General features: G+C 42.7%; 1 protein-coding gene across 2 annotated transcripts in view; it reads right to left on the bottom strand.

Annotated features, from left to right (window-relative positions):
- Positions 1-14,755, bottom strand: part of LOC125977517 (cadherin-22) — an 84,186-nt gene extending 69,431 nt beyond the window's left edge. For both annotated transcript variants that reach the window (XM_049734073.2, XM_049734074.2), the window contains exon 1: positions 14,566-14,755. The gene's annotated coding sequence lies outside the window, so the exon portion shown is untranslated. The remainder of the gene's footprint in view (positions 1-14,565) is intronic.
- Positions 14,756-15,128: the final 373 nt, after the last annotated feature.

Below are 15,128 nucleotides of genomic sequence, written 5' to 3'. Positions count from 1 at the left end.
CTTTGGATGGGTCAAAAGTTGTAAAAATATCGAATGTAAAAATAGTACGAGTACAAATTGGAAGCTGAACATGAATGAGGTGCAGTAATTGATAGTGAGATAAACACAGGCTCAGAAATTGCAGTTTTAAGTCCCTGCTGAATGCTTTGAATGGCTAAAAAGAAGCAAAGCCATCTGTGGGCCAAAATAATATACTGCCGGTGGCATTTGGGAATCTAAAGTGGAAAAAAAAGATGAATAGGCAGGTGGCAATTGGGTTAAGGACCTTTGTTTTAAGAATCACAAATTGCTGCATTTAATCATCAATTTGGCCAATAAAAAAACTGCAAGCATGTGATGCCGGGACCTGCAAAAGGAAGGGATGATCAAATGGTAACCCTCAGCATTTCAAGTGAGAAGCTCGCAAAGCTCCGTGGAGTTTTTTTTTCAGAAAGCCGCCAGCACTGCCGGGGGTTTTGTTTTGCTATTTTGAAAGCTAATTAGTTAAATGTATCCGCGTCGCTCCCTCGACTGTGTCACGCGTCGGGAAAATATTTTATCATTTCGGTCATTATTTCTGTTCAAAGGCTTGGAACAAAATGTGCATTCTTTTCACGTCAGAAGTCTTTCAGCGGCAGGACCATCACAGAAAACACCAGAAGAGACAGCGATGAAGGTCGTACCGTTGTCAACGAGACAAAAAAAATGTGTTTGGAAAAACCGTGGCACTTTTGTGGCCACTTGTCAAACGTAATTAAGGAGAATAGCATCAAAGGGCAAAAACACTTGGATGCAAATTAACCACAGGAGAGTCCAGTTTCTATTTGGACACACAGTAGTGTGCAAAAGTCTGACATGAGATCAATTATTTTAGCAGAATTTCACTGGTGGTTGGCTCTTCCATAGATGTAATATGCTAAACTTAAACTCGTTAATGAAGATTTTATTTTTCTCTCTCAAGTGGCACAATTGTGATATGTGTTGTGACTCATGTCAACGCAAATTGACACAAAAAAAAAAAAAATACGGTGTAAATATAGCCATATGGGAGATGTGTCATGTGGAATGTACAAGTAAATAAACGGATAAATCGGATATGGACGTTAAATCCAAATCGGACATTTGGAAACATTGGGTTTGAGAATCTCTTCCCAATTGGATACAGAAAAAAATTAAAATCCAGCCCACTGATGAGACCAAAAAATTAGGAACCCGCACATGTAGTTCTTGTCAAAAGATGCCCTGAGATTGACAAGCACTCGAGGATGGATGGACGGATGGACGGACCAACGACCACCCCATCCACGAAACAGCACCTCTCGGTTGCCGAACTTCTTGCGTTATTACTGTATTTACTCACAAGGAGGCCGGCCTCCCCTGACAGCGCTCTGGCTTTGAGTAGCTATTAATATCCTTTCCCGCTTGTTGCTTTGTCACATGCGTTAATCAGGGGCTTGGAAATAATGGATGCGAAGCAGCAGAGAGAAAAGATGGCAACAAGAGGCCAACTAAAACCAGACTATGTGTGTCAATATGATTATTTTATGTTTGTCATACATAATAATCGAGCTTTGATCAGTCGACGTACAGGCAGCAATCTCTGCGTGGAATTGAATTTCTTTGCACCCAGGTAACACATTATCATTGGGTACGGAAGTGGGTGTAAGACTACTTCACTCCGGTGGTGTCTTGACTTATGGTTTTAATTTGCTCCTTTAGGATGCTCATAACTCAAAACTCACATCACATTTCCTCAGTGAAATAAAAGGAAATGCCATAAAGGCGTTCATTGCGCTCCATCAGGTGTGCGTCCCTTACTCGCCAGAGCGGAGTATAATGCGGAATAAATGTCAATAATGGAAATATTGCTTGTTTTTTGCAGAGGATAAAGAATATATTTCAAATTCTTTTGTTCCGACAAGTCGAATTTTTAGGTGTTATCTGCTGCTGACAGTTTCGACTGATTCTCCAGTCTTCCTCAGAGCAGTCATCCGACGTGCTGCTGATGTGTCATTTATCCGTTGGCCGGCTCGGCAGACCTGTCAAAGTCCGCCGAGCCGGCCCCCGTTATGAGTAACGTTATATTGTCCGTCTACTTGTGTTGATTCATTATTTGTGCTCACATGCCTGTTGCTTAAAAGCAACACTTTTGTTAGCATATCTAAGGCCATCATGTGTTAGCCTTAAGATAGCGGACTGGGCAACGGTAAAGGTCTGCTTGACGGTCGTGGCAAAAAGAGCTCAGAAGTTACGTTTTTCATAAGCCAAGGCAACATTATATTTCCAATTGTCACTAAAAGCCTGTTAATACAGCTCAGGCCTATTTCTTGATATGGTAGGATAGAACGCAATCGGCTTCTGGTTCAATTCAGATATTAATGGAAAGTGAATTAAGATTAACTTAATTGTCACACTGAACTACACAGAGTGAATTAACATTCATGGATTTCATTATAACCCATAATAATATGAAATCAGTTTAAAAATAATTTGGCGGTAAATGTTATGCATTGTGATGGGAAGAAATTTTTTTTTTTTTTTTTTTAGCAGTCTGTCTGGGGTGCGAATGCATCATCTCTCTGCGGATCCTGGGAGTTAAGTTTGAATAACTTCAAAACTCATCAGTTGTGGCATTTCCGGAGATTTATACAATCACTCCATAAATATCCACAAAGGAGCCAGTTAATGACTTGACCAGGCGTTATCAAAGGGGATTTTATCCCGAGGGTAATTACTTGCCGAAGGTTGTTAAAATCCTCTAAAGACGAGAAGAATGTTTGTGCAACAAAGAGTCGCTGTCTACTTCGTGAGATTTATTTGGCGCCGTTACATGTCACTAGGGTGAATGCCAGCCGTCGCTCCTTGTGGTCGTTTAGCGCTTGGCTTGGCTACAATGTCACCTTCTGCGCGACAAAGCCAGCGGCATAGCAATGACACACGACAAGACGGCGGCGGCCGGGATGATTTTTCCTCTCTCGTGGCTCGCTGATGTCTCACATACACTAACTTCCTTTTAACAACGTTATTTACAGAGGTGGGAAGAAGTCACACATGCAAAAGTCACGAGTAACTCTCAAGTCTTTATGTTTCAAGTCCCAAGTTACTACTTTGAGAAACCTAGTGAGAGCTCTGTCACTATATATGACTCTTTGATTATCGCCACCCTCCTCCCCGCACCAAAGAAGCGGAAGGAAAGAAGCACTGTGCAGACTTTCAAGCAGGTTTCAGATGTGGTGGTGGGGGTGTGGAGGGGTCATTCTATCTCATTTTCAAGCTCTTCGTCCCCTGCACGCAATTCCTTTCTGATCTGGCTTTCAACCTCCCAGCATCACAGGTCCCCGGGGGCATTCGACTTCTGGTCCTGTTTGATTCTGGCAGGCCATGTGTTGGCATTGGCTACAAGACCACAGGGAACTATGAATAATGGATCCGCAGCAGGCCCAAGTCTTCCTCCTTGGACTCCCAGCTGGCCCCTCCACCACCTCCACCTCCGCTCACTGCGTCTGTGAGTGGAATAGTCAATGCTATATTAACAACTAATATTCATAAAGGTCCACTCTGGCAGGGTAAAATTAACAAGAGATGTGGAGGAAAAAAGGTAGATGAAAGTAGGGGGGGTGGAAGGAACATAAGGTATTTGAAGGCCTTTATTTTGTATTCACAAATACAAGGAGAGATGGATCACGACAATGAGCTTTGAAGCTACAGGTGGTGAGTTGAATTATTATCAACGATATTCAGAAGTAATTATATGAATCACATGACATGGCTTGAGGTGGCTCAAATTTCAGCTCCAGCCTTCCTCTGTTGTACTACTGGAGCCAGCTCCTCAATTTGTGCTCTTGTGGAGTTTGACCACATTTTCAGAATGTCGCTCTTATTTGTTGGTATTTTAAATGATGTTTGAGTTACCAGTTAGTGTGCAGGTTTCACGCGGGTTGTGTTGTGGATGGGACGCAGCAGGTCAGAGCAGCATGGGGGACATTTTCAGAAGAACGGACAGAAAGACCAACACGGCTTCACAGCCACCGGCTGCTCCTCCCTCGCTTTGCCCGCAACGGGCAAGCAAATTCAAAAGACTGTGACAGACACACGCAGGCTTGTCATTCAAAGCGACAAAGCCGCACGCCTCCGTGCCGTGCCGTCCGTCCGTCATAAAGACACAGGTGGACAGAAGCGGCGTACGAACACAATCGCAAAATGTTGCACAAAGAGTGAAGAAGCCATTAGTGACACGATGCATCGTGTCTGACAACTAAGGGAAGGAATATGAAGCCTGTAAAATTGAAGGAAAAGCCCAGTGAGATTTCTTTTTTAAGTCAGAATAAAGGTTGGTAAGAGGTAGGCGGATCTTTCCAAACAATATTAATAATTTCACATCTGTGTCAGTGCCATTTTTTTTACAGATCCATCATAACAGTCACGCTTGTATATATCTTCAACTGTTGTGTGTGTGTGGAAAAGTTGAAGAAAATGCCGCAGGAAGACGCAAAGATTTTTTGTACTGTCACAATCAACTTTTGACAGACAGGGTGAAAATGTCAGCTGCCAAATCCAATATGTGTCATTGTCCAATAGCCTAAATGAGCTGTGACACCCCAGCGTGCCAGACAAAGAGAAAGGCAAAGAATCTCTGCAGCTCTTTGAACGAATCTCAAATGGCGTGAGCTTGCAATACTGGCTTTGCCTTTTAACTTAAAAAATAGGCAATAGGAAAGGTGAGTCACAGATAATAAGATAATTAAGAAGCATAAATATTCTATTCATTCACTTCACCTGACAGTTAGGCGTGTAAAATAATTGATTTGTTCTGCAATTGTTTAAAAATAAGAAAATGTTACTTATTGCTGGTCTCAGTGAAAAAGCTTTGATGGGTAGTCCTAATTGAAAATGCCTCCCCCTCCCCCTATCAGGTTTTATCACTAAGGATTTGTTTGTTGTGATTTGGCCCGATGTACAAAACAAACTAATACGTAAATAAATAAAAAGTGCCAAATTGCACAATGATAGCAATACCCTGCCCACCGCGTAAGAGTGTCTTCAACTCCCCCGCATTGCAGAGACTCTTTTGATGGAGATCTTCAAATACAGAATGACTCCACACACTCGGCTACGCACAACCCCCGCGTACATTTATTATTCAATCTTTATGATAACGACTTTTCTGGCTTTACTATCCAAACTTCCGACACGCCCTGTCACAGCCGCTGTAAAACTGATGAAGTGTTGCTTCTTTTGTTTGCCTTTTTACACACGCGTACTCTCCAGCAGATACCACGGAAGGCACCGACTGAGACAGCCACAAAGAACGCATGCTCGGCATGACCTCCACCAAGTATCAAAATCGCTCCAAACTTTTTTACAAAAACCTTGCTCACAATCATTGTTGAGAATATCGAGGCCCGAGGAAGGCAATTCGTTTGTCCGTCGAACAATACTTATTCTATGAACAGGATTTCAATGAGGGCCTTCGCGGTGAAGGAAAAAAAACAGATATGACAAGATAAACCGAAAAGACCCCCGCCGGTGATTAATATCTTCGACAGACATATCTGCAGGTTTCACTGCCTTTCCAATCATGGCGGAAGCTCCGAGCCAAGCGGGACGGCCTCGCAATCCCCGGCTCACGCGTATTGTTGCGTCTCCCGGGTATTATCTTACAAAGCCCATTAAGCTACAGAAACAAAGAGGAGAGTGAGAGAGAGGGAGAGTGACAGACACACACGTACGGGCTCCTAACTGTACTCACACACACACATGCATGAAAAGAAGTTTAATCTTAGTAAAGATATGTATTATCAGTATAAATCCCAGCATGTCCGGATTACTGATACAGTATGTGTGCTTGCAGCTGTGTGCCATTAAAAAGTGATGCGGCAAGCTCAGACCGTACATTTTGGGAGAAACAGAAAGAAACAAATTCAGCCGTACGCAAACAAAGAAAAACAAAGTCATGATGCTTTTGTTTTTTTTGTTTGTTTCTCTTTGGCACGCTTGCCAAATGATAGTTCGGCTCGGCTCCAGCTCACGCAAATGAGGACAAGCGCGCAAGAAAAATGGATGGATGGGTGGATGGGTGGATGGATGGATGGATGGATGGATGGATGGATGGATGGATGGATGGATGGATGGATGGATGGATGGATGGATGGATGGATGGATGGATGGATGGATGGATGGATGGATGGATGGATGGATGGATGGATGGATGGATGGATGGATGGATGGATGGATGGATGGATGGATGGATGGATGGATGGATGGATGGATGGATGGATGGATGGATGGATGGTACAACTGGTGAGTGGAATAACTGATACAAGAGATTACAACACCAGAGTTGCAATGTTTTTCTTCTAATTTCTTTTTTTTTTTTTTTACGTTACAGGAAATATGATCATGCACTGCAATTCCATACTGCTTGAAAATGACTGAAGAGGGCCGAGTCTTGCAGCTATACACAATTTGGTGTCGAGAAGCTATCAACACACAGTCATCCCCCCCCCCCCCCCCTCTTCTATTGAACTGTTCCTATGTCTGGAAATAATGTCAGATTCTTGAGCAGAGTGCTGCCACTTATCAAGTCTTGTGTTCCCAAATGCGAGGTTTGCAATCTCTCCTTTTCTTTACAAGATCGAAAGAGGAATTGAACGCACTTTTGTACGTCATGCCACTGATGATTGGATGGGATGCCAAGAGTGTCGGTTTCTTCCCTCAAAAGCATTTCAGACAAGATCTGATGCACTCCATGTTTATGCTCATCTCCACGGAACCATTGATCTGGATTTGATTGGTTCCAGTTTTCTATGAAGTCTGCCCACTTGTGCTCCTCAACCTCATGCAAATTAGTCTTGTACTAATTATATAACCTTGTAAATAAACAACATTAAGTTTTCATTAACATTAGTTTTAAAACTATTGTTCTTCATGCATCAAATAAATGGTCTCATAGAATTTTTTTTCTCAGAATAAAGTCTTGTAATATTCAGACTAAAATTTGTAAAAGAAAATAATTTATCATTTAGAATAATTTATAAATATGTTAGCATTCAAATTGTTTTTTCTTTTTATCACTATGGCATTTTCTGTTACTCAAGATTCTATCTTGAGTCTTGTTATTTACATTTATTTTTATTTTAAAAAAAATGTGCTCTTGTAATGAGGCTTTTGTTTTTCTACTAAACTTGTTAAGCTACAAAGTGCTAAACTTCTAGTTTTTCACGAGCCAATGAGGATTCCACCAATGTCCCACGTCATCGATGGACTTTTTTTTTTTTTTTTTTTTACAGACTCTTGGATACGTGTCTGGAGCTCATTATTATTATTGAATTGTTGTTCTCTATTGCAAAGATTATGAGTTTGATTATGAGCATCCATTTGTTTGTTTGGAAGCCGAGGGCATTGTTATGCGGCACGGACACAATACTTGATGGATGCAATTACTCAAAGCTACTGACCTTTGCATTTATCTGTCAGCGGAAAAAAGACAACCGAGGTGCTGCTCGGTGGTCACTGCGATGTCTTTTCATGCGTGTGATGTGTCACGTATGATCTATAAATGTTTATCTGATCAATCAAAGCTATAGACTTGAATTTGTACAACGATGTTCTATACCCAAATTGGATTTTTTTTTTTAGCAATTGTTTTTGGGCTTTTACAGTTAACTGACTGCAATGCCCTCACAAATTGGCCAATGCTGCTGTTAGCCACGGCTCTCACCCATTCACTCACACGGACACCACTATCTTTCCTAACCAATTTAATCGTGTTAATGCAAATGGAAAGCAACTTAATAACCGTGGAGACTTTTGATTTGATTGACTTCACATTTTGTCATTTCATTTTCATTTGTCATCTTTATTTTTTTTAAAACTTCAATTTTAGATTGTTTACAATAAATTGTACTTTTGGCCCCTGTTAGCCGGTTGAAAATGATTTTTTATTCCTTGTTATTTCGAGGATTGAATCATCATGAGGTAAACAAGCAATCCTAGACTCAACAATGTATTTTTTTTCTACCAGATTTCATCATTTGTATCAACTTGTATATTTATTTATGTATTCAGCAAACTGCCGAAAAAAAGGAAGCCTTTTGGGTTGTCTGTACAGCCAAGCACTCACATCCACACCTCGATTAAAAGCCGCATAAAAGAAAGAAGGAGCTCATTTTATATTTTACAAGGAGACCTTTTGAGGACAACTTCCCCGTGCGTCTATTGCAAGTTTGACGACACTCCTGTCGAGTCTGTTAATGTTAATTAGAGTTATTGCGTTGGTTCTCAGAAGAAGCGTACATGTTTGAGTGCAGACACGCTAGTTTGAGTTCAACCACCACTGCCACTCATCTCTCTTGCTCTTAGGCACAAGAATTGAGATTCTGAGAAAGTGAGGTTGAGTTTTCAAGGCCATTTGGAGATACTAAGAACTCGAATTATACAATGCTGTTTTGCCACCGTGCTTCATCAATTTCAAGAGTAAAATCGCCGCCAGAGAGAGCGAGCAAAGGAGAGAGAATCATAAGAGGAGCCAAGCGCTTGTCAGTTGCTAGGTTGCATTGTACAGCAGCAAAACAAAAGCTTAATTTTTGACAAACATACAAAGCAACTTGTCTCAAGAAACCTGGAGACACCACATGCAACAATTCAACAGACTTTGACACGTTGCCAGGACAAACCAGTCAGCATCGACCATTTAAAACCCGCACATTTCACATCAGGAAATATACAATACTGTATGGAAGTGTGGATTTACACTTGCACTCAAGTGAGACGATATAAAAAACAATTTGAACATGCGTCAAGGCAGCAAAAAATTCTTTCCGAATCAATATTACTACTTGTACAGACTGCATAATTTAAACCTTATTATGAAATATATTTTAGAAATGCTGATTATAAAATGCATTAATGTGTGCAGATGGAGTTGGCTTGCCACAGTTGTTTTGCTCTGAGCAAACAATCAGAGGACATTAGCGTGCTCGCTCGGTCAGGACCAATTTTAAGTCCGAAACATTGTTGATATAGCTTGAGTCGCATGGGACCAGCAGATCAGATTGACTTAGCGACTTATAGAGACTGCGATTGACTGGACACAAATCTGAGCGCTACCAAAGGCCACAAAATCAAGACAATAAATGAATCCGGTTCCATAGAACAAATATGAGGATTTAGCTTCACTGTTTTTATTTGACTTTTTAATTTCTCATATCAGTAGACCGATGTGGTCAACTCAATAACATAAGATCAGCCAGGAAAGGAGTGATTATAATTGCACGCACATCGAAACCAGACAGTGAGATTTTTTTTTTTCCATTAAGGCCGTACAAGAGCATCTCTGGAAGTGTGCGACAGCGACAGAACCTATCGTAAATCTCATTTCAGGGACACTCTTCATGAACGAGCCTCTTCACTTGGCAAAATGTCACCTCGTGCCGCCAGTAGATAATCAGAGATGAGGCGAGGACGACGGAGGGAAATCTCCATCTTCTCTGTCAAACTGAGTGAAACTCGTATTCTCGAATGTTAAAGCCCCTATTGGTGAGCAATGATCAAACAGAGTGTTTGCTTATTAAAGGGAAGCCTGCCTGCTTCCTGAGATGCATGCAGAACATCTGATAAGAGCCCAGACACTAATATCATAATCACCTTCTTCTCACCTTCCTTTAATCCCTTAATTTCAATCTCTCGCACACACAAAATGCCCTCACACTGCTAAATGTGTGATACTTTTGATTTAATAGCACCAACATGTCACAATTGGACTGTCAAAGATGATTTGCACTAACACTTGATGGCAGATTTTAAGGTGATCATTTCTTTTGGGTTTCAATTTCGGGTGCCGCAACCTAAGAGGCAGCATTGAGGAAGACTACGGAGAAATATGCAGTGTAATTAACAACAAGATGAAGAGGCAGAGAAGGTCCCCTACCAAGCTGCAGACTGCAGTACGAAATATTTATGAATATCACGGAAGAAGGAGAGTCCATGCCTATGACGTGGCAAATATATGATGTTTAATTTGCTTCCTGTGTTATGATTAACTTCAAACTGTTTGTGGCATGCGGCATCTTATTTAGGAAACGTGCAAGCAAGAATGACAACAGAAATGAATTCAAAAGTTTGTTGTGTTTTTTTTTTTCGAGTTTCAATATCACAGATTTTGTTATAGGCCTCACAACATTTCCGCCGCAATTGTTAGCATAAACATCACCTTATAAAATGCTCTATGATACAAGCCGACCAGGCAGGACATATCCGGTGTGATGTTTGGGATTAGCATCAAGACTAGCAATCCCAGTTGTGTGTCGTGATTTGCAAATACACACATTCAAATCATATTCCACGCATTGAATTAATGAATCGATGAATTCGCATAGCTAGCATCTGGCCGTGCTCGTCACTTTCCGGTTCTTCATCTTATTGCGAGTTTGATGTTACATATTCATTCGGTTTGAGCTATTGACTAAATAATTCATGAATGAAACACTAATGCACAATTAAAAAGTATGTGTTCACTGGGTTTGTCACAGAATTATTCAAACAAATAGGTCAACGGAATTTTTCCAGTGAAAGTGAGCAACCGGATACTCTGCCGGTACCCCGATACTATTACCATGATGACTTGGGCTTGGTAGTTTGTCGGTCAGTCTGTCAGTTAAGTGCCCATAAAGATAGTAAGAGCATTTTTATTCATGGAGGCAGCACTTCACCAAACAATATTGTGTTGACAACTTCCCCGAGCAAATGATGTGTTGTTGGAGCCTGGCAGTTGCCGGAAATAGGCTCAAGATCTTTGTCCAGCCTGGCTGAACATGTCATAGTTGGAAAACTCCGTGCAGAATGATTATTACAGAATGCAAGTTATGTTTAATTTCACACTTGATGAGCTGACAAGCAGTCCAGCGAATCAACTCTTTGCATACACGTCATTAAATAGTCAATTTTAAATTACAGTTTGAAAAAGTAACCCTGGCTGTTGCTTTAGGAAATAGATGACATGGCCCAACTTGGCAACCTCCACACTGTTTCGAGATGGCAGCCATGCAGAAAGGCGGCGCGCCACAACAAGAGCTCTCCGCTAAAGTTACGGCGGACCTCCTCCCGGGAGGATGAGGAGACTGAAGCGTGACGTCCGGCTGAACAAGTGGCTGTTTACAAAGCAGTTGCTCTTCCGTGTCCAATGCGGAGAGGTCGAAAGTGAAGTCAACCAAGAAGCAGAGGCCTGATATGGGAGCTCATCTCCAGAGAAAGAGTGCTTCCTGCCTCGAGGAAATGTACATCCAGATGAAGGAAAGAAATCCAAACCAAGCCTTAAATGAATTACAGCGGCAATCAATAAGCTAAATGATGCTCTGCTGAGTAATTCTTCAAAATCTCTTGGACAAATGATTATTCAGATGTTTATCTCCATGAACGACTATAGGCTCGACCCACAGAACTCCAGCAGGTCATTCTGTCACTTTTATCCAATCAAGTTATTTTGGTCACCTACCTACAACAACACAACACGAACATCATTCCACAGGCATTAAATTGAAGAAAAAAGAAAACAAGAAGTGAAAGCACAAAGTTGCAGGGAAGATTAGAAGAAATCAGATAGTAGGCCTTAATGGACGACTCCAAGTGTGCACTCGGATGGCGTGTTGGGAAGTTCGAAGCCTGACATGAGCGAGCGCTTAGCAACAGATTTCGCGTAGGACAGATGGACACAGCAGCTGCCTCATCCTTGCCGCTGCCGCGTCTTGTTGTTCTTTTCTCGTTGTCGTTGGCATACACGAGTTGCGATTACGCCACAGTCTCGCTCGCATGCTGCCCACCCGGGCAGGTGGCCCGCATGTCTTTTAATACTTTAAATGCATTATGGCCATGCGGAAGGCTTAAAGCTGCTTTGTAAACGCTAATGTATCATGATGCCATTATCATGATGTCACAGAATTATTGCAGTGCCAGTGATGAGCACGAGACATATGGTGGGAAATTTGCACGTGCAGCGTGTAACCTCGGCTCGACGTGAAGGCCCGTCGCTTAAAGTGTTTGAAGCATCTCTACGTGCGGACAACTGAGAGCCTCGACTATCTTAAGTTCTAATTACCTATCGGCGATACAAAAGTGTAATCCTCTTTGTTTCATGTTTAATTATAAAGTGAATATGCACCAAATGGCAATAAACAGCCTGAAGCAAGAATTTGGGCTATTTTTTAAAAACTTGAATAAAATATACTTAAATATTCAGCTGTTGAAACAGTTTTGACTCATGACATAAGAAATGATCATTTTTGTTGATAGTCTTCCAAATTTGTTTCCTTTGATTAGGTGGGCTCCAGCTCACCAATGACCTAAATGCGGGCAAGCGCTATTAAAAAACGGATGGATGGCTTTTATCACCCCCCCAATCAATGTCAGACAGAGCAGCGTAAAAGAGGCTCAGGAATCACTTGACTCTTGGATTCAATGGAGGGGGACGGAGCTTGTCGTCAGCGGGCAGCCAGCCCTCAGCCGTCCATCTCCCAGGGCCTGAGAGTTAATAGGGCCACCCTGAGGGAGGGTGTTGAGGGGCTAATGAAGTGACTGAGGGCTGACCATCCCTGACCGCCAACTAGCCACGTGAAGACTTCAACGAGAGTGCTCCCCCGAGCGTGAACCGGCCTACTGCCGGATCAATTAGCAGCATAATTGTGTGGGTGGGTGGGGGTCTTGCGGGGTCCCACCCGTTTTAGAGCCGAGTCCGTCATCTTTATTGCCACGCCGCTGTCGTCTATCCTGTCCGTTCTCTCCGGCTCTACCCCCCGCCGCCTCTCCTTTAACGTGCATTGATGTTGCAGCTTGGTAAACGGTAATCAATGTCTTCACAACTGCGGGCTGCTTTAAATGATTTTTTCCCCCCCTCCCTCCCGCCATTGCTCTCTCAGGAGACACGCGTCTGCTTGTATTACTGGCGAGGACGTAAATGCGTCGACTTGGTGTGTGCAGACTCGCAAAGTACATTGACTTAAACTTGTGGATTGGTGGCTTAATACTATCAGAAGCGCTATAGGAAAGTGAGACTCCTGCTGCGTGTCTTTGATTTGTAGGCTAGTGTGAAACCGCCAGCCTCAGAATTGGCAGTCTTGTGCAGGGTTCTTTTTTTTTTTTGCGACATAAATTACAATCAGCCCTTTCTGCCATTTGGGTTACTGCTCCATGGCCTCCACTGTAATGTACACACTGTTTAAACCAGCAGCCCAATAAAACAAGATTCAGTCAGGTAGTGCATTTATTTCTCTAAGCTGAAACAACCTTTTTATGCAGACATTTACAGGAATGTCAGAAAAATGCCACATCGATAAGACCACATTTAGTAGGCTATCAGACCACACAATGCGTGCAAACAATAACAACTGTCAGCCATTAAAACAATTACACTATACCCTTTCGATACGCCAGTTTGTACCAATGTCACCTTTAATATTTAGTAGTACAGAAAAAATCTAAGGGAGGGTCTTAGTTGGAGATATGAGACAGAAGATATGATGTATTAAAAATGACACAGTTTACTGTCTTTTCAATATGGGTATGTTTTTGTGTGTGTGTGTGTGTGGGGGGGGGGGGGAGGCGCCCAACTCTCCAAGTCACCAAGGTTCAATAAAAGGTCATGGTCTTTTCCCCATACCAGCCTTCTTTGACAGATTCCCTCACCTAATTGGAGAGTCACAGCCATCGATCGGCTCCATGTGGGGATATTTCTCTCACTTTTTGCCTGAATAGCACTTAGCTCAGCTTAAGTAAAGAGCTCGCGCACGCACACACACACACGCACGCGCGCGCATGCACATATACGCGCTAGAGCGCACGCACACGCGCGCTCTTTCCCCACACAATAATGTACAGTGCACACGCATCACAAAGGAGTATTTGAACATTTGTAACCTCTGTCAAGGTCACAAGTCATCATTAGGAGCATGTCATCCAAAGGAATGGGTAAATGGAGCTATCATCCAGCACAGAGAAGCGACAACTCAAGAATGCGCTGCATGTAAAATGTAGAAATCCAGTCAGGTCTGCTGCCAAAACACTTTAAATTCTAATCAAGCATGACGTTAGATAGGCTTTAAATGTGACTAATTAGGGTTGCTAATACGTGCGTAGCATGCAGTGCAGCAACGTGACAGCTTTCCTGTTTATTTTCCGCAAGGGCGATTTTTGATGAAACAGCAGCCAGTTGCACGCTAATGCGCCTACTTTGCCACTCTCGCTATTTGTTGCGCGGCTTTTGGCTGCCGTAGTCGGAGTAGCGCACGGTGGCGAGCGGCCAAGTTGCCCGAGCAAAACGCAACCCGACTTGGCGCATCAAGTGGCTGCAAAACGCACGCTCTCGTTGAGTGTGAACGAGAAACCGACAAGACGGGATCTTTGTGCAGCCTTCAAGTGCAAATGTGAGGCTTGTGTAGCCGTGCGCATATTTGTCATCCTTGACACTGCAAGTCTCACTTCGCAACATCTCAACGCACACAAGCTGCAGTTAAGTCCAAGTGGCAACAAGTTCTAAGCATGCGTCTTTGTCAAGGAAACCAAATTATGCGCACACGCATGCCAAAAGCGCTCGCTTACCTATGCGTCCGACTCGAAACGAGGACTGTGCGCGTCCCTCTCCTGCCAGGAGGCGCCAAACGTATACGATATCCCGTGTGTTGGTGGTCTTCGGAGACTCCGCGCGTGTTCCCTCCTGTCCTTGCATCCACGCCGCGCGTCTGGCGCAGGACGAGGCAAGCTGCTTTCGGCACAGTGAGATGATACAGAAAAGCCCCTGGTGGTGATGGAGGGAAGGAACAAAAAAGAGAGCGAGAGAGCAGGAGAGCGAGAGAGGAGGGGGTATTATTTTTTCTTTTTTTTTGCAGGCGTGCAGTGTCACACAGCAGTATGTGTCTCCTAACCTTTATTGAGCCAAGTCATCCATTTTACATTAGAAAAATGCCATAGCACAGCAACAAACAAAAAAATGTCACACAAAGTGGGACAATTGAAATTCTTGTCTCAGCTGGCCTACTCGGGTCATACAATTGAAGGCAAATGATTTCAATTTAAGACTGTTTAATTATATTTGAAAATTTAATTCAAGACCAATTCCCCTATGTTCCCAATTTCCAAAGTCACTTGAGTCCTACCTCAAAGCA

The sequence above is a fragment of the Syngnathus scovelli genome, chromosome 11 (genome assembly GCF_024217435.2).
Source record: "Syngnathus scovelli strain Florida chromosome 11, RoL_Ssco_1.2, whole genome shotgun sequence".
In the NCBI taxonomy this organism is placed as follows: Eukaryota; Metazoa; Chordata; class Actinopteri; order Syngnathiformes; family Syngnathidae; genus Syngnathus; species Syngnathus scovelli.
Note: the sequence above shows the minus strand (reverse complement) of the source record. Positions and strands in the feature narration are given on the sequence as shown.